Source organism: Mustela nigripes, chromosome 1, assembly GCF_022355385.1.
Source record: "Mustela nigripes isolate SB6536 chromosome 1, MUSNIG.SB6536, whole genome shotgun sequence".
NCBI classification, from domain to species: Eukaryota; Metazoa; Chordata; class Mammalia; order Carnivora; family Mustelidae; genus Mustela; species Mustela nigripes.
Genome location: NC_081557.1, coordinates 260,982,116 through 261,004,032, shown reverse-complemented (window position 1 = coordinate 261,004,032; position 21,917 = coordinate 260,982,116). Strand labels below are relative to the sequence as shown.

The 21,917-nt window shown below is 36.9% G+C and overlaps 1 long non-coding RNA gene across 1 annotated transcript in view; it reads left to right on the top strand.

Moving 5' to 3' along the window:
- LOC132015902 (uncharacterized) overlaps window positions 1-21,917 on the top strand; it is a 48,546-nt gene that overhangs the window by 5,736 nt on the left and 20,893 nt on the right. Inside the window, exon 2 of the long non-coding RNA XR_009403817.1 lies at window positions 15,183-15,242. This is a non-coding gene — a long non-coding RNA (uncharacterized LOC132015902). The remainder of the gene's footprint in view (window positions 1-15,182; window positions 15,243-21,917) is intronic.

The window sequence follows — 21,917 nt, the reverse complement described above, 5'->3', positions numbered from 1 at the left end:
TAGAGGAAATGAATCTTAAACCCCTCAACTATTCTTGCCCACTTGCCTACGATAGGGCTTTTGCAACATGGATTCGAGGGAGATGGGGATGAGAAATGCTGGTGGCCTTCCTTTCCTGGGACATACTTTAGCCCTTGGTGGGCAGCTTGGCAGGGAAGAAAGCCCTCTGTTTTTGGTTACTCCCACCCAGAATGGATTTTCTGTCACCCTGAGCTTGGAGGGAGGTAAGGATGGAACAGATAATGGTTGAAATGCTACAGACTCTCATTGTTGTTACTGAGATTTAGTAGATTTTTTCTCCCAATAAATATGTCTTCATTTGCTCTATGTCCTTAAGACAATTTCTGTAGATTTTAAGTGGTATTGTTTTTTTTTTTTTCCTTTTGCCAGTTATGATTGTTTTGCTGGGGATTATGTCTATGGAAGTTTTCATACTGACCTTCTAGATGTTATCCATCCCTAGTTTTTATTGATTTTTCTCTTTTCACTTTTCTGGCAGTTCCACTCTCATTGATTGTCCAGTCCTTGTACATGCAAGTTCACTGTAAAGTATATTCACTTGGCTTCTTCCAGATAGTCCATCCACCTATAAATTAATGTGTAGGAGATTTTTGTAAAGATTGAGAATATGTGGGGCCCCTGGGTGGCTCATTGGGTTAAAGCCTCTGCCTTTGGCTCAGGTCATGATCCCGGGGTCCTGGAATCAAGTCCTGCATTGGGCTCTCTGCTCAGCAGGGGGCCTGCTTCCTCCTCTCTCTCTGCCTGCCTCTCTGCCTACTTGTGATCTCTGTCTGTCAAATTAAAAAAAAAAGTCTTAAAAAATGAGAATATATAAACATTTAATAATTCAAATATCTTGCATTATGTGGTCATTTCCCCTTAAATAATCTGATGTTACTGAGATTAATTAACTTAATTAAAAATACAGTTGAGTGGTGCCTGGGTGGCTCATTGGGTTAAAGCCTCTGCCTTTGGCTCAGGTCATGATCTCAGGGCCCTGGGATCGAGTCCCACATCGGGCTCTCTGCTCAACAGGGAGCCTGCTTCCCCCCCTCTCTCTCTGCCTGCCTCTCTACCTACTTGTGATCTCTCTCTCTGTGTCAAATAAATAAATAAAATCTTAAAAAAAAAAACAGTTGAGTAAGAAAAATCAGATTATTCCCTGTCATGTACTTTTTAAAGAGTCTTTTCAGAGAGTAGAAGAGATCTTAAAACCTAAAATAAAACTAGAACTCTTAGTCTAAGGAAATACTTCATGTATTATTAAGACACTTCTGTGACTTGTGAGTTTACAAACTGATCAGAGGAGCATTCAAGTAGAAAGAAGAAATGAAAAAAAAAAGTTTAAAGAGTATATCAGGTGTGTTGCAAAACAAGCTATCCCAAAACTTAAAATAGTAATTTATTTATTATTTTTTATGACTCTGCCAGTCACCATATCCAGGTTGAGCTCAGCTGGGACAGTTTGGCTGGTCTTCGCTAAGTTCACTATCATGTCTACTGTTGGCTCTGCTCCATTTGTCCTCTTCCTATGACCAGCAGATAGCCTCAAGATGCTTCTTATGATGACGGAAGAGATGTAAGAGAGTAACCAGAAGCTTGTAAGACCTCTTGAGGCCTAGGTTTGGAACTGGGCATCATGACTCCTACCTCATTCTTTTGGCCAAAGCAAGTCACACTGGGTTTGGAAATACACTTTGCTTTAATGGAGGAACTCCAAACTCACATAATAGAGCAAGTAAAGAATTAGGGTCAGCAATGCAGTTCGTCTACCAAAAGGAATTAGGGAGGAAGTAAAGAGAGTTTTTCCAGTTCAGTTATTTTTGTCAAATATAAGTTAAGAGTTCCATTTGTGTTAAATCAGAAAAGAAAGGAACAGCCTTGTTGAGGGAATACATACAATATAGGGAACTAGAGAAGCATGGAATGGAGCTCACCAGCCATTGTACAAGTGAGCAGGCTGATTCTTACAACATGTGCCCTTTCTTGATAACAAATGCTTATTTTGTGCCTTCTTGTGTGGCCATCTTTTGTGTGGGCACAGAGCAGGTTACTTTGGAAAGCAGATAAGCTTTTCTAATTCTTGGGAGGTTTAATCTTTACTTTCTCTCAGGAATGTGCAGCATCAGCTGGTCTTGTTTGTCTTGAAAATGGGGAGGATTCTAGTGAAGCTGACTGGTCACTCCACAAATAACTTAAAACCGTGGAACTTTCCCTCTGGAATTGTATATGAATGGATTCCTACATTTTACAATGGAAAAGCATGAAATCATAGCCGGCTTGGCTACTGCTATTATTCATTTAGCAGGTTTTATTTTTTTAACAGTTAAACTTCCATTATGTTTTACTATTTGTTACATACCACTTTTATGTGTTTCACAGTTTTATGTATTTTGCAGTTAACTATTTGAAAGGACATTCAGACCCTGAAAGCAAGAGTGATTTACCATTCTTGTGTTTTTGTCCTTAATAATGCTAAATTTTTAAGAAGGTAATGATCAATTTTGCTATCAAAACAAGTCTAAGTGACTTTTTTTTTTTTTTTTTTTGCTACTAACAGCAAGTCCTAATGTTTCAAATGTGGTGGCTGTGTGTTGGGAATGTATCTATAACAACATACATACCTACAAATGTTAGATGCTGTATCAACACAAAGATAGCGACAGGTGAAAAGGAAGAGAAAGATCTGTTAATCACTACACAGACCTTTTAAAAGCTTGCACATACACACATAAACAAAAAGCTAAGTTGATAATGGTATCCTGTAATTCTAAGTATAGCAGAAAATCAATATAATTTTTAAGGAATACTTATTTATTTATCAGAAGTTTATCTATTATTCATAATTAATGACAATAAGAAGTTTTAGAAGATTTTATTTATTTATTTGACACACAGAGAGAAAGAGCCCATAAACAGGGAAGCAGCAGGAAGAAGGAGGGGGAGAAGCAGGCTTCTTGCTGAGTGGGAAGACCCATGCAGGGCTCAATCCCAAGACCTTGGGATCATGACCTAAGCCAAAGGCAGATACTTAACCTACTGAGCCACCCAGGTACGCCAAGAATGTTAAAAGCAGACTAATTCTGATATTAGAAAGAACGTGTTTACTTGGAGAATGCATGCTTTTATGCATTTGTACCAATAATTTATAAAATTATAAAAAAGTGAAAGGCTACTTTCTTCTGTTAGTTTTATTTTTATGTTAATATATGTAAGCTATGACCATAAGGTAATGAGAATATTGTACTTGTTAAAAAGAACAAACATCCTACAATGTATACTTCAAAGCATGTGTTGTCATCAGTCTATCAAAGGAAGAAACCAAATCTTTTCTAAAAATGAATTTTTAAATTGTTAATGAAGAATTAATTTGTGGGATTTGTAAGAAAATCACTCTTATTTCCTTATTTTTAATCTCATTCATAAATATTATTCAGCTTGCTTTCTTCACTTTATTCTTCAGACTTTATTTGTAAAAACAAACAAATAGCATGGAGGACATGGGGAGTTAGAGAGGAGAAGGGAGTTGGGGTAAATTGGAAGGGGAGGTGAACCATGAGAGACTATGGACTCTGAAAAACAATCTGAGGGGTTTGAAGGGGCGGGGGGTGGGAGGTTGGGGTACCAGGTGGTGGGTATTACAGAGGGCACGGATTGCATGGAGCACTGGGTGTGGTGCAAAAATAATGAATACTGTTATGCTGAAAATAAAAAATTTTAAAAAAAGCAAAAAAAAATTATCTTAAAAAAAACCAAAAAACCTTGATTTCATTAATAGTAAATATATTTACATGATTTTGTGACCCAGATGCTACCAAAGTCTTCCTTTCATAGACACACTTTCAGACATATTTTAAGTAAATACAAATACATATGTGTGTTTACTTCTCTTGTATTTTTCAATATAAATAGTCATATGCTCATGAACAATTCTTCAACTTACTTTATTTAGGAAAATCTTGGAGATCATCTCCTATTTATATAGTTTCCACATTTATTTTTTTCACAGCCGTAGAGTACTCCACTGTGTAAACTGGTCCCCAGTTAAGGGATAGTTTGCAATGAATAATTTTGTATTCAAGTGACTTATTTTTAAACCAAATTCACCTTCAAGGGACAAGAATTATCAGCACTGTGGATATTAACAAAAATGTATTTTGGACTCTGAAATGAGTAAGCCAAAGAATTATGGAAAATGGTAATATTACAAAGGTACTTCAAAGACTATAATAATTTGGGTGTATACATTATAGTATGTATTTTTAAAATAATTTACATTATTTTACAGTGTATCTCCTATTGTGGTCACAATACAGTATCTTCTATTCCATATGTCCTATCCCTAAATAGTATGGGAGGAAAACTTACTTTTGATTTACCCCTTCCTGCTCTTCTTGGGGAATATGAACACTTTCTACCTTACTACAGTTGCTTTTTTTAATAGCTTATAAAATAGCTTATAAAGTAATAGCTAATGAAACCCTATAAAGGGCTTAGTTATGTTGTCTCCTTTCCATTTCATTGAAAAGCAAACTAAGATTCAGGGAGATTAAACAACTCGTCCATGTCACGGAGCTAGAAATTGATGGAGCCAAGATTTGAATCCTCTTTATAAACTAAAATGAATTAACATTATGGTTTTTTCTTAAGAAGACTAGGGAGTGTGGCTGATAGAATGATAGTAACTAGGTGAATGTACAATATAGTAAGATGTCATCAAAATTGGACAAAGGATGAAAAGAATCCTAAATCCAATTAAGGAGCATTGAGATTTGTTGAATCTAATTAATTGTGGAAGGAATTAGCAGCAATATGGGTGGTCTTGGGTAGAATCATCCTGGAATCATTATCTCTCCGCTTCATAGGGTATCAGGCTCCAAAATAGTTTCAATCCAGTAACTTCAGCCTGTGTGAGACAGTAATATTCTCTGCCTAAATGGGTAAGTGATATAACCCTGCTACAATTTTGAATTAAAAACACAGGTGATAAAATCAGTCAAACCTAAAGTATTAGTGCTTTTGTGTTAAGCTCAAGGTAATCTGTTAGAGTGTTTGCTATGTCCAGGAGAATTCGATATATTAACTTTGTGATTTGAGCTTTAAAAAGTATGGAGAATGGGATGCCCAGTGGCTCAGGTCATGACCTCAGGGTCCTGAGATGGAGTCCCACATTGGACTCCCTGCTCAGTGGGGGACCTGCTTCTCCCCTGCCTGCTGCTCTCCCTGCTTGTGCTCTCTCTCTGTCTGACAAAAAAATTAACAAAATATTTTTTAAAAAGTGTAAGAGAATGAATATTTTTAAAAATATTGAAATAGAAACTATTTAATACAGCTAAGAATTTAATTTATTAATTTAAAAAGAGTTATCTGAATACTTTGGGAAGTTTTGATTTTTATAATTGTAAGTATGTCCTGTCTGATACATTATAAAAATGTCATGATGTGGGTTTATTTTCATCCACCATCCTGGGAACTTACGAGGTCATTTTAATCTAAAAACTTATATGGGGAGTTTTCTTGGGTTATTTCATTAATAATTTTCTCCTATTGTTTTCATTCTTCTCTCTTGGACTCTTATGATTGAACATTGAATATTTTTCTGTTTGTCATTAAATTTTATCTCCTATTTTTCCTCTATTTTCTATTCTTTGCCTTTTTGGTTTACTTTCTGGAACCTTTCCTCTACTTTAGCCTCCAACTCCTCTATTGAGTTTTCAGTTATGCTATCATATTTTTAATTTCCAAGATTTCTTTTTATATTTGGAATTTAAAGGATCATCATGTTCTTATTTCATGAATGCCAACTCTTAGCTCTTTGGAGACATTAATGATGCATTTTTTTTTAGTTCATAGTCTGAATTTCCTTCAAGTCACTTATTTCTGTTAGTTTAAGCTTCTGTTTTATGCATTAGAGACTTTCTTCAAATGCCTATGCATATTGGCTGGTGGTCAAATCTTTGGCTGTTGTGTGAGGTATTCAAGTGCTAATTGGAAGCTTTGTACCTATAGGCAGGTCTTGTTGATCTGGTTCCCTGGTCAGATGGTTGAACTAGATCATTTCTAGGGAGAACTTCAATGTCAGGGCTTGTAGCCCTTTATTTCTTGGGCAAGCAGGTTCCCCAAGAAGAGTCTCTTGAACCTTTGTCTGGAGATCAGAATCTTTCCTGCCAACTGCAAGGGTGCCCTGTACCTGGTGTGCCCTGGCTTCATAGAATTTTTCAGAGAAGAAATTTTCAGTCTTTTATGGAAGGGAATTGTCAAAAAGATCTGGTGGTTTAATTGCTTCTTATATCTTCAACAATATTTAGTTCTACTTCTACTTTCTTGTCTAGCAGTAGCTGCATGCCACCAAGTTGTAGTATCTTAGGGGCTATGTTTTCTTCCTAGGGTCTATATTCTTGGGTCTCTTAAGGCAGTTGCCACTTTCTCTTTTTTGTTTCACTATAGACTCCTCTTCTATTCTCTTGGTCCTTATAGATTTTTATCACTTTATTATCACTTTAGTTAAGTTTAATGACTGAGCATGAGTTTGTCTATCATGCTTAATGGGAAGTTTCACAGTGCTTTTCACACATGCTCATATTTATGAATAAAGAGATTTCTTAACCAGTCATGATGACAAACATTTACTTCCTTAACAACACCATTTGTAAAGACTAATATTTATTGTTCTGCTTTTTCTCAACACTATTTGTACACTTGGCAGTAACCCATATATCTGTGGACGTGCACAATGTGTTAGACTTATGTGAGTAGTCATGTCAACATGATTGATGGGCAGACATATTTAATACTTTCATCAGTCATTTGAATGATGGCCAAGTGTATGCAGTGCATATACATTAATTTCACTGACAGCATGGGTCACTAGAATCTTGGACAGTAGTGTCAGGAAGCAGAAACAAACATATAACTAGTCAAAAAGAGAGTCAAAGGACAGAAGACTGTAAAAAATAAAAATTAAATCCATATTCATGGGTTATTGTACATTGGTCGTGTTTGAAAAGAGAAGGAAAGGCTTGCAACTGATGACAAACTAGACATGAATCAACAAAAGATAAATTTTCACACTTTTTTTAATAGGTTAAAGAAATTTACTGGTTTTTGTCATCAAGATAGTTTGATTTAAAAAAAGCTCATTAATTCTTCTCGAATGAACATTAGTCAGACTCTTATCATAATTTTGTTTAGGAGCCCACTCTTTCAGAAAAATGTGAGAACTTTGGAAAGACTTCAGAAGAAACTTGTGAAAAGAATTAAACCATCTAGAACCACAGTTGAGGAGGAAAGCATAGATGATTTGTGGCCATTTAGTTTAGTAAGGAAAGGCTGAAAGGGCATAGAACAACAGTTTTCATATAAGGAAAAGATTTTGGTTTTAAGGATGCAAAGCTTTATTTTCCCCCCTACTTTCACCATGGATTAGATAAGAGGGAAATTTCTAGGCTATCATCTCCTAACTTTATCTTGAAATAAGGGACTCATAGTTCTCATAGAGCAAGAAGCGTTTAATGAGTTATTGATGGAGTTGGGGTGACTGAAGAGATATGGACCTATTAGATGCAAAGGACACTGAGTGCGAGACTTAGGAAGCTTAAGTCAGTCACATTCTCGGGCATTAACAAATTGCATGATCTTTCATGAACCACTTGACTTTTCAGTGCCTGAGTTTTTTCTACTGCAAAGCAAGAACACATCCCTACCTCCCCATCTGTATGCCGTTATTGTGAGAGAAATGAGATGACAGCAACGGAATCCCACCTCTGTCACCAGCGAGAAATACAGAAATCCATCCTTTCTTTGGGACAGTTTTGCATAGGCATCCCAACTCAATAAAGACTTTCTCAAACTAGGCAGTACAGTTAAGCTCATAGGCTTTGTGTGCTTAACTTACATGTGTTCTACCTAGGTATATTTTTATCTGTATCTATCTATCTGTTTATCGTCTATGTAGCATATTTATTATACACGTTAAATCATGTCATCTGCAAATAAGACAGTTTTACCTCTTCCTTTCCAATTCTGATATCTTTTATTTCTTTTCCTTGCCTATTTTGTCTAGCTAGGGCTTTTCATTGAATAAGAGTAGAGAGAGTGGGTACCCTTGTCTTGTTTCTGATCATAGAGGAAAAGCTTTCAACCTTTTATCTTTGAGTATGATGTTAGTTGTGGGCTTGTCATATATGGCCTTTATTACACTGAGGTATGTTTATTCTATGTTTAATTTGTTAACGGTTTTTATTGTGTATGAATGTATTGTATATGAATGCTGAATTTTATCAATGCTTTTTGTATCTATTGAGATAATATGGTTCTTTTCTTTTATTCTATTAACATAAGGTATCACATTAATTGATATGCATATGTTCAACCATCCTTGTACTCCATGGATAAATATCACTTGACCATGTGCTGCTGAATTCAGTTTACTAAATTTTTTACTGAGAATTTTTGCAACTATATTCATCAGTGATATTGGCTTATAGTTGTCTTTATTAGTACTGTCTTTCTTGGTTTTGGTATCAGGATAATGCTGGTCTCATAAAATGAGTTTGGGAATGTTCCCTCCTTTTCATTTATTTGGAAGAGTTTGAGGAAGATTGGTGTAGAATCTTTAAATGTTTGGTAAATTCACCAGTGAAGCCATTTGTTCCTGGGATTTTCTTCATTGGGAGATCTTAGATTACTGACTCGATCTTCTTACTAGTAATTAGTCTATTCAGATTTCCTATCTCTTTCTGATTCAGTCTTGGTAAGTTGTAGGTTTCTAAGAATGTTTCTATTTCTTCTAGATTGTCCAGTTTGTTGGTATATGATTGTTCATAGTGGCGTCTTAAAATCTTCTGAAGTTGTGTGATATCAGTTATGTCTCCTTTTTCATTTATAATTTTGTTGACCTGGGTCCTTTCATTTTTCTTTTTTGGTTAGTCTGAGGATTTCTCAATTTTGTTTGTCTTTTCAAAGAGCTAGCTCTTAGTTTGGTTAATCTTCTCTATTGGTTTACTGTTCTCTATTTCATTTAGTTCTACTCTAGTTGCTATTATTTCCATTCTTCTGGTAACTTTGGGCTCAGTTTGTTCCTTTATCTAGTTTCTTAAGGCATAGAGTTAAGTTGTTTATTTGAGGTCTTTTTTGCTGCCTGGGTGGCTCAGTTTATTGGTTAAGCATCAGACTCCTGATTTCAGCTCAGGCCGTGATCTTGGGGTCATGAGATTGAGTCCTGTGTCAGGCTCCATGCTGGGCATAGAGTCTATTTAAAGATTATCTCTTTCGGTCTTTCTCTCCCCTACCCCCTTGTGTGTGCCCCCGTGCCTGCACGTGTTCTCTCTTTCCCTCGAAACAAACAAACAAAACTGCTTTTGCTGCATCCCACAAATTCTGCTTCTCTTTGTATGTTAAGAGTCCATTTTCATTTCTCTTAAGAAACTTTTTCATTTCCCTTTTAATTTCTTCTTTGGTTCTTTTGTTGTTTAGGAGAGTGTTGTTAATTTTCATGTGTTTGTGAATTTTCCAGTTTTCCTGTTGTTGATTTCTGGTTTCATGCCATTGTGGTCACAGAAGATACTTGGTATGATTTCAGTCTTCTTGAATTTGCTAAGACTTGTTTTGTGGTCTAACATATGGTCCATCCTAGAAAATGTTACATGTGCACTTGAGAAGAATGTGTATTTTGCTATTGGTGGATAGAATTCTCTGTATATATCTGTTAGGTTCATTTGGTCTATATTATTATTCAAATCTACTGTCTCCTTATTGATTCTGTGTATGGATGATATATCCATTGTTGAGAGTGAGGTATTAAAGTCTCCCACAATTATTGTATTACTATTTATTTTCTCTTTCAGCTCTGTTAGTTTTGCTTTATATTTTTAGGTGTGCCAATATTGGGCACATAAATATTTTCATTTGTTATGTCTTCTTGATATATTAACTCCTTTATCATTATACAATAACCTTCTTTATCTCTTTTTACCATTTTTAGTTTAAAGTATCACAACCCCTGCTTTTTTGGCAGCAGGAAGAAGTTACCATTTGCTTGAAATATCTTTTTCCCTTCCTTTATTCTCAGTCTATATGTGTCTTTAGGGCTAAAGTGAGTCTCTTGTAGACAGTATGTTATGGATCTTATGGTTTTTTTTTTTTTTAATCCATTCAGCCATTCTATGTCTTTTATTTGGAGAATTTAATCTGGTTATATTTAAAGTAATTATTGATAGGCAAGGAGTTACTATTGCCATTTTGATCATTGTTTTCAGGTTGTTTCTTGTAGATCCACTGTTGCTTGTTTTTTTGTCCTGCTGTCTTTGTGTGTGTGTGTGTTTTGATGTCTTTTGGTAAAAGTATGTTTTGACTTTTTTATTATGTTCTTTTGTGTAACTACTATAGGTTTTTCCCCTATGGTCACCATGAGACTAGCATAAAATAAATTAAGCTTACAGCACGTTATTTTAAACTGACAACAGCTTAGCTTCAATACAATGCATAAACTTTATACTTTTATTCTCCCATAACATTTTCAGTTACTGCTGTTAGATCTTACATGTTTTTTAATATTGTATGATTCATAACATATTATTATAATGGTTATTTTTACAATGTTCCTTGTTTAGCTTTTTTAAACTAGAATTTTAAGTGAATCAAGTTAATTTTAAATAAATTATGTACCACTATAGCTGTACTACAAAATCTCAATGACACTATATTTATCATTACTCAAGTGAGATTTACACTCTCTTTTTATGTTTTATAATGTTAATTAAATTCTCCTGCTTCCACTTAAAGAACTCCCATTAGCATTTCTTGTAAGTCAGGTCTGGTGATAATTTTTTGTTTGTTTGTTTAGAAAAGCCTTCATCCCTTTTTTATTTCTAAAGGATAGCTACACCAGGTTTAGAGTTCTTGGCTGACAATTATTTTCTTTCTGTATTGTGAAGAAGTCATCTCATTCTCTCCTGCCCAAAAAGTTTCTGTTTAGAAATCCACCAATAGATTTATGGGGGTTCCCTTGTATGTAACTTCTCTCGTTTCTCTTGCTGCTCTTCAAATTCTTTCTTCGTCTTTGAGTTTTGATGATTAATTATAATGTATCTCAATGTGCCCTATTTGAGTTCAACCCATGTGAGGTCTTTTGGGTCTCATGGATCTTCCCAGGTTTGGGAAGTTTTCAGCCATTACTGGAGTTTTCTTAGTTTATGACCCTGCTATTAGGGTCTATTTTTGAGTGAGGCAACTGCTGAGGCTCCGAGGATTGGGATGGGGGTTGTGCTGCTAGTGAGAACAGCCCAATAGGACTACTGGTTTGGTTCCCTACCCAAGTAATGCTGTAGGATGGGTTCTGTAATTGCCTGGATTCTCTGGTCAGGTTTATTAACTACTTGGGCCTGGGTGACAAATCAGTAGCTGGGGTTACGAATTAGATTCCCTGTCCTGGCAGGGCAACAGGGCAAAACCCAGGGCCTCCACAGCTGATTCTTTGGGCACTCAAATCAGTCCAGGGTTCTCTGGTCAGATGAGGCTACATGCTTTGATCTGCAGAGGAGGGAAGCCACAGGTGGTGCTCTCTGTGAAGTGCCACTGTGGGTAGTACTGTTGAATGGACCATGAAGCTTCCCCTGTGCTCTGGTTAGCTTCCCTGGTGGGAGGGACTGAAGTCTGTATTCAGGGAAGAGCGGGACTCTGAATTAGCTTCCCTGGCTGGGCGCAGCAGGGGAAGAAGCTCTAAAGCCAATAAAGCTCTTTGTTTCTCATCATAATTCGAGCCAATTCACACTCCCTGATCATACAGAGCCAATGGCTTTGTTCTGCCCATCTCTCACTCAAGAGTCGCTGGGCCACACAACCTCCAGTTGTTGTCTCCCACCTTTCTGGTCAGATGGGGCTGGAAGACACTCTCCTCAGTGGGTGGTGGTGTGATTCAGCATGCTGCCTGGGTGTGGGCAAACTGGGCTTTAGGGCTGCCAAAACCCCTTGTTTGAAGATCTAAATTAGGCAGATCTGAGCCCTGCCACATTCCCAGGAGAGAGTGCACCACTGATTTGCTTCCAGAGAGGAGCAAAGTCTCTGCTTGGGATTACTACTTGGACACTGCAGGTATGAGTTTGGTCTGCCAAGGTCCATGTGCTGACTATTGCAAGCTCCTCCCCACTTCTCTGTCACACTCAGATTCCCAGTGATTGAGCCCTATAGATTCCGTGCGTGCAATCCCTCTGATGTGAGATCAGAGTAGGGGCTCTTGCAAAGCCCCTAAATTGCCCCTAAGATGCCATCTGGTAGCTGATTGTCCTCATAGGTTCTTTTTCACCACTGAAGGAACCAGAGGTTCTGGGGAGACCTCTCTGTGTGGTGTGGCTCTGGCCTGTGGAAGTCCAGCAGTGCTGTCAACATGGCGCCACTTCTCTTACCCCTCTAATGCGGTCTGTCTTGGTCTCTGTGGTACACAGTGGCTACTTCAGTCTCACCCACATATTCTAGGATTCTCTCATTGGTGTCTTATTCTTGAATAGTTGTTAGTTGTTCTTCTTGTGGGGGAGAGGGACTCGAGTCAGAAACAACCTGTGTCATCATTTTGGTGATATCACCTTCTCAAAGTACTTTAAGGACCTGGGAAAGTGCTGCTGAAAGGAACTTCACTTGTTGGATGAAAGCTCCCCCTGAATGCCGAGTATCATATCAGAAGGTGGTCACAGATGTGTGTCAAATGCCACTTTTACTTAACAGTTTTTGCTGTTTACGTAGCAGCCATTTTATTTTATTATGAGAACACAAAGTTCAGCAGAAGAAAGAAAATGCGTGTAATTTCAGTGAAGAGTTTATTCATATATTAGGAACTTGAGGTAGATATTTATTCCTGCCAATGTAAGTAATTGTGGACTTCCAAAAAAACTTAAATTTAAAAGAAATTTTTAATAATTTGGTCCTTATGGTACTTTCCTTTTCTGTTGTTTGAGATTATTATAATTTATGGAACCACCATTTTGTCTAAATTTATCATAGCCTTTTTAAAAAAACTGTCAGAAAAACTTTGGAATTTATGAGGAAAAGCAATAAATATTTCATATGCAGTTGTTTTATAGAAGTTGACATTCTAGTTGTGAAAGTAATGCAAACTCTTTGTTGACTCCAAAGGGAAGGGGAGGACACGTTTAGATTTGAGTGTAATTTAAAGCAGAATACTAGAAGCAAAATAAACCATGTTAAGGAAACTGGTATATTCAGAAGTAGTATATCTTCTGTATCTTTTTGGTTCCTGAGACCTGAAGTAAATTTGCCCTTTGACTTGGAGGTGGGGCAGGAAATAAGAGGCGTGAGAGTCCTATTTTCTCCTGCTCTAGCCATGGGTACAGCAGTCCAGTGTCTTGACCTTGCAGAAATCACACTTTCCATGGTCTGGAGACAGCTGAAACCACAAAAAACAACACATCTCAAAAAAAAAAAAAAAGAATATTTGGAAGATGTTGGCAATGATTAAAGTTAGGTGATGGCTCATGAAGGTTGTCTGCGTGACCCTTCTCTACTTTTGTATAGGTTTGAAGGTTTCCATAATGGAGGTGAAAAAAAAAAAAAAGGACAGCTGCAAAGAACTTGGGTGCTTGCTATGAGAAAGCCCATTTTCTTCTAACTTCTATACCAGGCTTGAAGGTGCTTATAGGGGAAAATGGTGTTTGGTACTCTCCCCCGAATAAAGTCCCAGGAGATGGCAGCATGGTCCTCTGAGGGCTAATAACAGCCCATCTCTTGCCCTGTAGTTATGAGACACTTTGTTAATGGTTAATGGAGTTGGTTGATACTTTGTTAATGGAGTTTACATCTTATCTGTAGAGTCTATGATGCAGCAGGTAAAGCATGATACAGTGGGAACTGGAAGGCTTGTCTTCCAAGCCCTGTTCTGCCAGTTGCCAACAAATTTTGGAGGACATGAAACACAGTTACTGTGTGCTCCCTCTGGGCCAGATGCTGTTCTCTAGAATATGGTCGTATATTACCTTGTGTGTGACATTTGTAGACTAGAGATCACCTCTACTGACATCAATGGATTATTTTGTGGCACAAGCAAGATAAAACATATACATGATTAGAAAATTTATACATCTCACAGCTTATAAATATATGATACAAATATTAGCATTAGCATGTATCATTTATTAAAAGTTGAATATTTTAAAATAGCCTATAAATAAAAACCTGCCAGTAAATAGTTCTTCAAAATAACTAATGACCCATCCTGAAGTTTCTACATGGTCTTATTGAAGGAGTTTTCTTTTCAAGTCGCAAACCAGTAGGTGTGAATGATGACTGATTAAACCATTATTATATATTTTAATGAAAGCATCATTACATATATGGGGAGTAAAATGGACTTAACTAAGAGTTTTCTAAGGATTTATTTCATAAAATTGTAGAGCATGCTTGATTTCCTTGTAATACATAATTCTTGTCCCAGAGACCTTGGCAGAAGCTTTATCCCACTGGTGTTGCTCAGTGATTTTTCTTTAGTTGAAAGAAAGAGCAGAACGCCAGCTGCAGCTTTGACACTTATAATTGTACCCTATATAATAGTAATAGTTATGTATGAGCTGTTTAATTTGAAAGCAACATCAGTCATGCAAATTTCACATCAATTGAAAAGAAAGGAGAAAAATTTCTGTCAAACAGCAGAAGAGTTAAATTACCAGGATTAAGTGACAGAAATTATTTCTAATATTCTGTGAACACGGAACTAACAAGTAATGCAAAATAAAAAATTAAAAAGTATTTTGATGTAAAGTTAAAATGATACTTAACTATTAAATTGGCCTCGTTTCCATTTAGCAATTCAGAAAAATCTGGTAGCTCTGGCTGGTGTGGGCAGCATTTCTCAGTGAAAACTTTAATCCCCATTTGGAAAAATACTAGTTGTTATGACGTTTCTCCTCAACATAGGTTGGCTGTGGACCATAAGATTCCAAAGCCAGCTAAGCCCACACTGATGTGAGGGTGATTATTTGAAGACATTCTGTTGAGCTGTGGGGGTTGGAGCATGACGGCAGCACGAATCTGTGAATCAAGTTTATGCGTCTTGGTATACAATCTTTTGTTTCCTTGCTTAGAAAGGTTACTATATTTTTCATTTTGTAAGCATATCTAGTTAGGCAGAAAGTATTACATGTGTCTGTAATTTGAAAGAAACTTTCTTAATCTTACAGGAAATCAGATAATAATAAAAGTGAAATCTGTGAAGTATGGAGAAACCAAACCTAGTGCAGGTACGTGGCTCACTCAAGGTCATCCAGCTCATTAGTACTAAAGCTGGGCCTCAGAACGAGAGGGTTGGATCGTAGCCTGGCCAGGCCTCACGGCCATGTGAATGCCAAGGTCCTTTCTCGTACCCACAGGGTAAAGCTTGCTCGCTGGCTTCCTTCCTTCTTCCTTCCTCCGTCCCTATCCCCCTCCCTCCCTCCCTCCCTCTCTCTGTCTGTCTTTTCTTTCTCTTCTTTTGCTTCTTTCATGTGGAGCCCAGTGCAGGGCTTGAAATCACAACCCTAAGATCCAGACCCGAGGAAAGACAAGAGTTGGACACTCAACTCGCTGAGCCACCCAGGCATCCCCTGATTTAGTTTCACCTTTAAAAAAATCTGTTTTGTGGGACGCCTGGGTGGCTCAGTTGGTTGGACGACTGCCTTCGGCTCAGGTCATGATCCCAGAGTCCTGGGATCGAGTCCCCCATCAGGCTCCCAGCTCCACGGGGAGTCGGCTTCTCCCTCTGACCTTCTCCTCGCTCATGCTCTCTCTCACTGTCTTTCTTTCAAATAAATAAATAAAATCTTAAAAAAAAAAATAAAAACATCTGTTTTGAAAGAAATTGTACTTAGATTGTAATGCCTTCTTCTATAACTCAGGGAGAGAGATGGAGACGCTGGTCCTCACTTTTGGAGGGTAGAATGTGCAACAAAGCCATGTCTTCTATTTTTAGAATACAATAATAAATCAGATAATTCAGCATAAGAAGGAAATTAGTTAGGTGATGCTACCAATTATCTAGGTAATGTTAGATTAAAGAAAACTCTAAACAGTTTATCATAGAAACACAGTGGTTTAGGATTAAACATTTTGGGTCTATAGACAAAGACTGTTTCTTTTGAAAATCACTTAAACTGTAAGAGTTTCAGTTTCTTCATTTGTAAATTGAGGGTCTCAAATGAGTGGACTTTAACATTTCTTCCAGTCTGTGATTTGGGAGTTTCGGGATTTGTATCAAATTAGAACAGTGTAGTATAATGATATTTACTACAGATATTTATTTTTCATTTGTTTTTGAACTTAATTATTGACACATTTATATTTAATGGTGACAACAGAATTTTTTTAAATTAATTTTTTATTTTTTATAAACATATAATATATTTTTATCCCCCTGGGTACAGGCCTGTGAGTCGCCAGGTTTACACACTTCACAGCACTCACCATAGCACACACCCTCCCCAATGTCCATAACCCCACCCCCTTCTCCCAACCCCCTCCCCCCCCAGCAACCCTCAGTTTGTTTTGTGAGATTAAGAGTCACTTATGGTTTGTCTCCCTCCCAATCCCATCTGGTTTCATTTATTCTTCTCCTACCCCCTTAACCCCCCATGTTGCATCTCCACTTCCTCATATCAGGGAGATGACAACAGAATATTTTTAAAAGTGACTTCAGGATGTGGCTCAAAGGTCTCCTTTGACATATGCGTGGTCAGAGCCTCATGCACTCTTATTTCTCCGAGAATCTATGGGGCAACGGTGCCTCCCCAACCCTAAGGGACTTCCTTCTGAAATTGGAAACAATGGTAAATCTCCAGTACAAGCTTCCATGTTTTACAAGATTCTCTAATTAGAACAAAATAGAGATTTACACTCTAATATGAAGAATTTGAGAGGCTGAGTGTGGGGCTTGGGGGTGTAGGGAAGGAAAAAATGCAACAAGATGGGATCAGGAGGAAGACAAACCATGAAACATTCTTAATCTCACAAAACAGAGGGTTGCTGGGGGGTGGAGGGGGTAAGGAGAGGTGGTGGGGTTATGGACATTGGGGAGGGTATGTGATATGGTGAGTGCTGTGAACTGTGTAAGACCGATGTAAGACCTGTACCCCTGGGGCAAATAATACATATGTTAATAAAAATAATTAAAAAAAATAAATAAGAAAAATCCAAAATAAAAAAAATAGAGATTTACATATCTTATATTGAGAACAATGAAGCAAGTCAAGTTTCATAAGCTTTGAGTTTGAATGAGAAACAGGAGGCCAGAAGTGAATGCTGAAATGACCCGGATGATCGCAAGACCAGACGAGGAAGACTCAGACTCAAAAACACAAGTGCACTCACACGTACACAGGGACACCACCTACAAAATAATAAAAAAGGGAAAAAACTTACTCTAGCATCTGCCCCAAGAGAGACACAGAAGGGTAGCTTTCTGAAGAGGGTAGGAGTCCGGGCAATTCGGATGTCTCAGAGGGAAGGGCGAAGGCTGGGTGCCTGAGGAAGCCCCGGCAAGCGTAGAGGATTGGCTCAGTCAAGTTGTCTTCACCGTTCCTCTCCTACAATCAGCAGGGACTGGTTAGAGTAACCAGAACGATCATCTATCTGGGTGATACACTAGTATCCAGGAGCTGCCAGATTCACAAGTGGAGAAACTACCACTGAGGAAATGGAGATAAAAGAGTGATAAAGAAAACTTAATAATAAGCACAAATAATATTCTTAGATTTGAATGGATAATGCATCCATAAAAAAACAAAGTGTGCCCTAAAGGGGGGAAACCCAGTTAGAGTTGTTGCAAATAAAAAAGCAATCACCATCAAAACACAACTTTTCCACAGACAGGTTAAATAGCTGAAAGACAGAGCTGAAATCCAAAGGATGTGAAGCAAGTATTACTGTAGAATGCAAGGCAGAATAACAAAGGTTTATTTAAAGGGCTCTAGTTTCCTATTCCTGCGTTAACAAAGGGCCTCAAACTTTGTGTCTTAAAATAGCCCAAATGTATTATTTTACAGTTCTGGAGGTCAGAGACCTAACAGCAAGGTGTTAGCAGGGCTGCATTCCTTCCAGGGGCTCTAGGAGACAATCTTTCCCAGCTTTTAGAGTGCACTTTTGGTCCCTTCCTCTGTCTTCAAAGCCAAGACAGCAGCTTCAAATCTTTCTCTCGTTTTGTCCCTGAGCTCTGTTGTCACATCTTCTCTGACTCTTGTACTACTGCCTCTTTCTTTGAAAAACTCTAATGAGTACCTCGAGTCTACCCAGATAATCATGGATAATCTTCCCATTTCAATATCTTTAACTTAATTACCGCAGAGTCCCATTTTCCATGTAAGGACACATATTTGTAGATTCTGGATAGCGCTCTATGGACCTCTTTGGTTGGGGGGGGGGGGGTGTCGGGAACCTTTGTCTACTACAGAAACTATGAGAAAAACACTGAAAGGAATAGAGTATAAAGCCTGAATACCCATATGCATGTGATAGCAATGGCCAGGGAAAATAGGGAGAGAAGAGATGAGAGAAAAGAATCAATTAAATACGAGGAGAAAAATTTTCCAGACCTGGAGAAAAAATAACGTTTTAGGAGGAAAGGACCATGCAATACCAAACAGGATGTATAAAAAGAGACCTACAAGTAGACACTAGTGAAATGTTAGATCTCCAAGAATAGAGATGTCTCAAAGCTTTCCCAGACAGTAGCTTAAACACAAATGAGTGAAAATCAGATGGTCTCCAGGCTTTTATTAAGCAACACCGGGTATAGTAAACGAAGAAATAAGGCCTTCAAAATTCCAAGACAAAAATTATTTTAAGCTTAGAATTCTATTCCCAGTCAAAGTAGCATTCATGAGTGAAAGCTGAGGATATTTTTGGACACGTTTAGAAATTTTTCCACCCACAGATTCCATTTGAAAGAATTACTTGAGGCTGTATTCTAGTAAAAACAAAGGGAAGTAAAAGAAAGAGGAAGACAAGGGATGCAAGTAACACTGGAGAGCAAAGGAACCCGCAAATCTAGTAAAGTCTGAAAGTTTGGTGCATATGACAAAAATAATAATCTGTCATTTAAACCACAGATGATTCTAACATGGCTGCTGGCAGAACTGGTATGGCAGGGTAGGAGGGAAGTGAAATGAAGCCATTCATTATTCTTTGTCTTGCTGGGAGTAAAAAAAATATTAATATAGTCTATTTTTGCATTTTCTTGATTAAAATTTTAAAAATTAAAAAGATTGGATTAATAATATTCTGTGTTAGCATATTTTGAAAGAGATAGTCTCATATGCTGTTGGAAGGTATATACTTTGTCTAGTGTTTTAGGAGGGAAATTTGGTAGTTTCTTTCAAATTTTAAAATGAACATATACTTTGCTGTAGCATGTTAATCTCAAAGAATTTATCCTATAGAAGTATTTTTATATCTCTGAAAAGATTTGCAAGAATTTGTGTATGGCATTGTTCATCACTGTAAAAAAAAAGGACAGTAATCTAGACCTATGTACACTAATTAATTACTGACAACTAGTTCTGATTTAAAAAATCAAATAATTTTGAGTATTTGTAGATATTGAAATATCTTCAAGTCACATATTTGAAGATATTTCAATATCTACAAATACTCAAAATTATTTGATCTTTTAAAAAATATAGGACTTGAAATATCTTCAAGTCCTATATTTTTAAAAAGATTTATTTATTTATTCTTAGAGAGAGTGAGAAAGTGAGAGAGCACAAACAGGGGTGAGGGGGAGAAGGGGAGCGAGGAGAATCCTCAAACAGACTCCCTGGTGAGCCCAGAGCCGGGTGCAGGACATGATCCCGTGGTTCAGGAGACCATGGCCTGAACTGAAACTGAGTCAGATGCTCAAGCTACACCGAATGAGCAACCCAGGTGGCCTCAAGTCATATTTCTGAAAAATAGCGACAGAATTACTGCTATAATTCTATTTATTGCATATGATCCTATGTATGGATGTATGTTCACATATTTATGGAATTACAGAGTTGTGTCTAGAAGAATCCAAACTAAAATGTTAACAATTATTATCTTTGGGGAGGAGAGTTATTTGGGAGAAGATTTGCTTTTAATTTCCACTTTTGCTTTTTTTACAATATGAATATTTATGTATTATGCATGTTACCCCTAAAACATTTTAAAATTTCAAAAAGAATATAGCAAGATTCCTTGAAATCCCACACCCGAGGACAATTACTATGAGCAGTTTGGTGAGCATACATCCAGACTGCTTGACTACGCATGTGAGTATGCGGATATATTTAATTTTCCATAATTGGAAGCATACATAATGCATTTTAAAGCCATTTTTAGCTAAATTTTCAAATTCTGACATAATTGTAGATTCACATGCAGTTGAGAAAAGTACTACGAGAGACCCCTCCTACATTTTACCTTGTTTATCTCAGTGGCAACATGTTGTAAATTTGTACAGTACTACAACCACGATGTTGACATTGGTGTTGGAAACCAGAACATTTCCATCTCCAGGAGGATACCTCATGTTGCCCTTTTATAGTTAACCGCACTTGCTTCCAATCTCCACTTCCTATTTAACCCCTGCCCATCATGGACATGTTCTACATTTCTATAATTTTCTCAGTATTACATCCATGGAATCATATGGTATGTAACCTTTTGAGGTTAGCCCTTTCATTCATAATAATTCTGCATAGATTTACCCAGGTTGTTGCATGTAGCAATCGCTTATTCCTTTTCACTGCTAAGTAGTATTCCACCACGTGGATGTAACCATTTGTTTAATCAGTCCCATGTGGTAAGATGTCTGGATTATTTCCAGTTCTTGCCTATTACAAATAAAGTTGTCATAAACATTGGTATATAAGTTTTTTTTTTTTTTTTCCCTAACATAAATCTCCTTTTTTCCTGAAGTAAATACCCAGGATTGTAACTGCTGGGCCATATGCTAGTTACATGTTCAGTTTCTAAAGAAATTGCTAAACTGTTTTCCAGAGTGACTGGACTATTTTACATTACTTCTTCCTTTCCAATCTGCATACCTTTTATTTCTTTCTCTTGTTTTATTGCACTGACAAGAACTTCCGTAACTATGTTGAATTAGAGTACAGGAACGGATATATCCTTGCCTTGGTCCTGATCTCAGAGGTAAAGCATTCAGCCTTTCACCACTTGAGTATCATGTCAGCAGTAGAATTTTTGTAGACACTCTTTATCAAGTTTAGGAAGTTACTCTATTCTTTTTTTCTGTAATTTTTTAAAAAAAATCATGAATTGGTATTAAATTTTGTCAAATGCTTCTTCTGAATCAATTGATACACATGATTTTCTTTCTTTAGTCTGCTAATATTATAGGTTATATTGATTGATTTTCAACTATTGAACCAGACTTATATCACTGGATTATACTCTGTTTGAACTTAGTATATAATTCTTTAATATTATACCATAATAAGGTAATAATAATATTAGAATACTACTTAGTTTTACTTGCTAACATTATTAGGGATCATCTACATTGATAAGAACTACTGGTCTATAGTTTTCCTTTTTTCTTTTTGTATTGTCTTTGTCAACTTTTGATATTAGCTTCATGAAATGAATTAGGAAGTCCTTGCTCCCTCCTATTCAGTTTTTGGAAGAGTTTGTTTTACTTTTTAATTGGTTTTACTTCTTTAAATGTGTGGTAGAATTCTCTAGTGAAATCATCTGAACCTGGAGATGGCTTTTTTGGGGATGTTTTTAAATTATGAATTCTTATCAATGATAAGATATGGAAAGAATCTATTTCACATTGCTTAGGTTGTGTTTTTGGAGGAAGTGGTCTGTTCTAAGTCTAATTTAGATGTGTAGAGTTTTTTTGTAGAATTTTTTTTTGTAGGGTCTGTGGTGATAACCTGTTACACTGATAATATCCATGA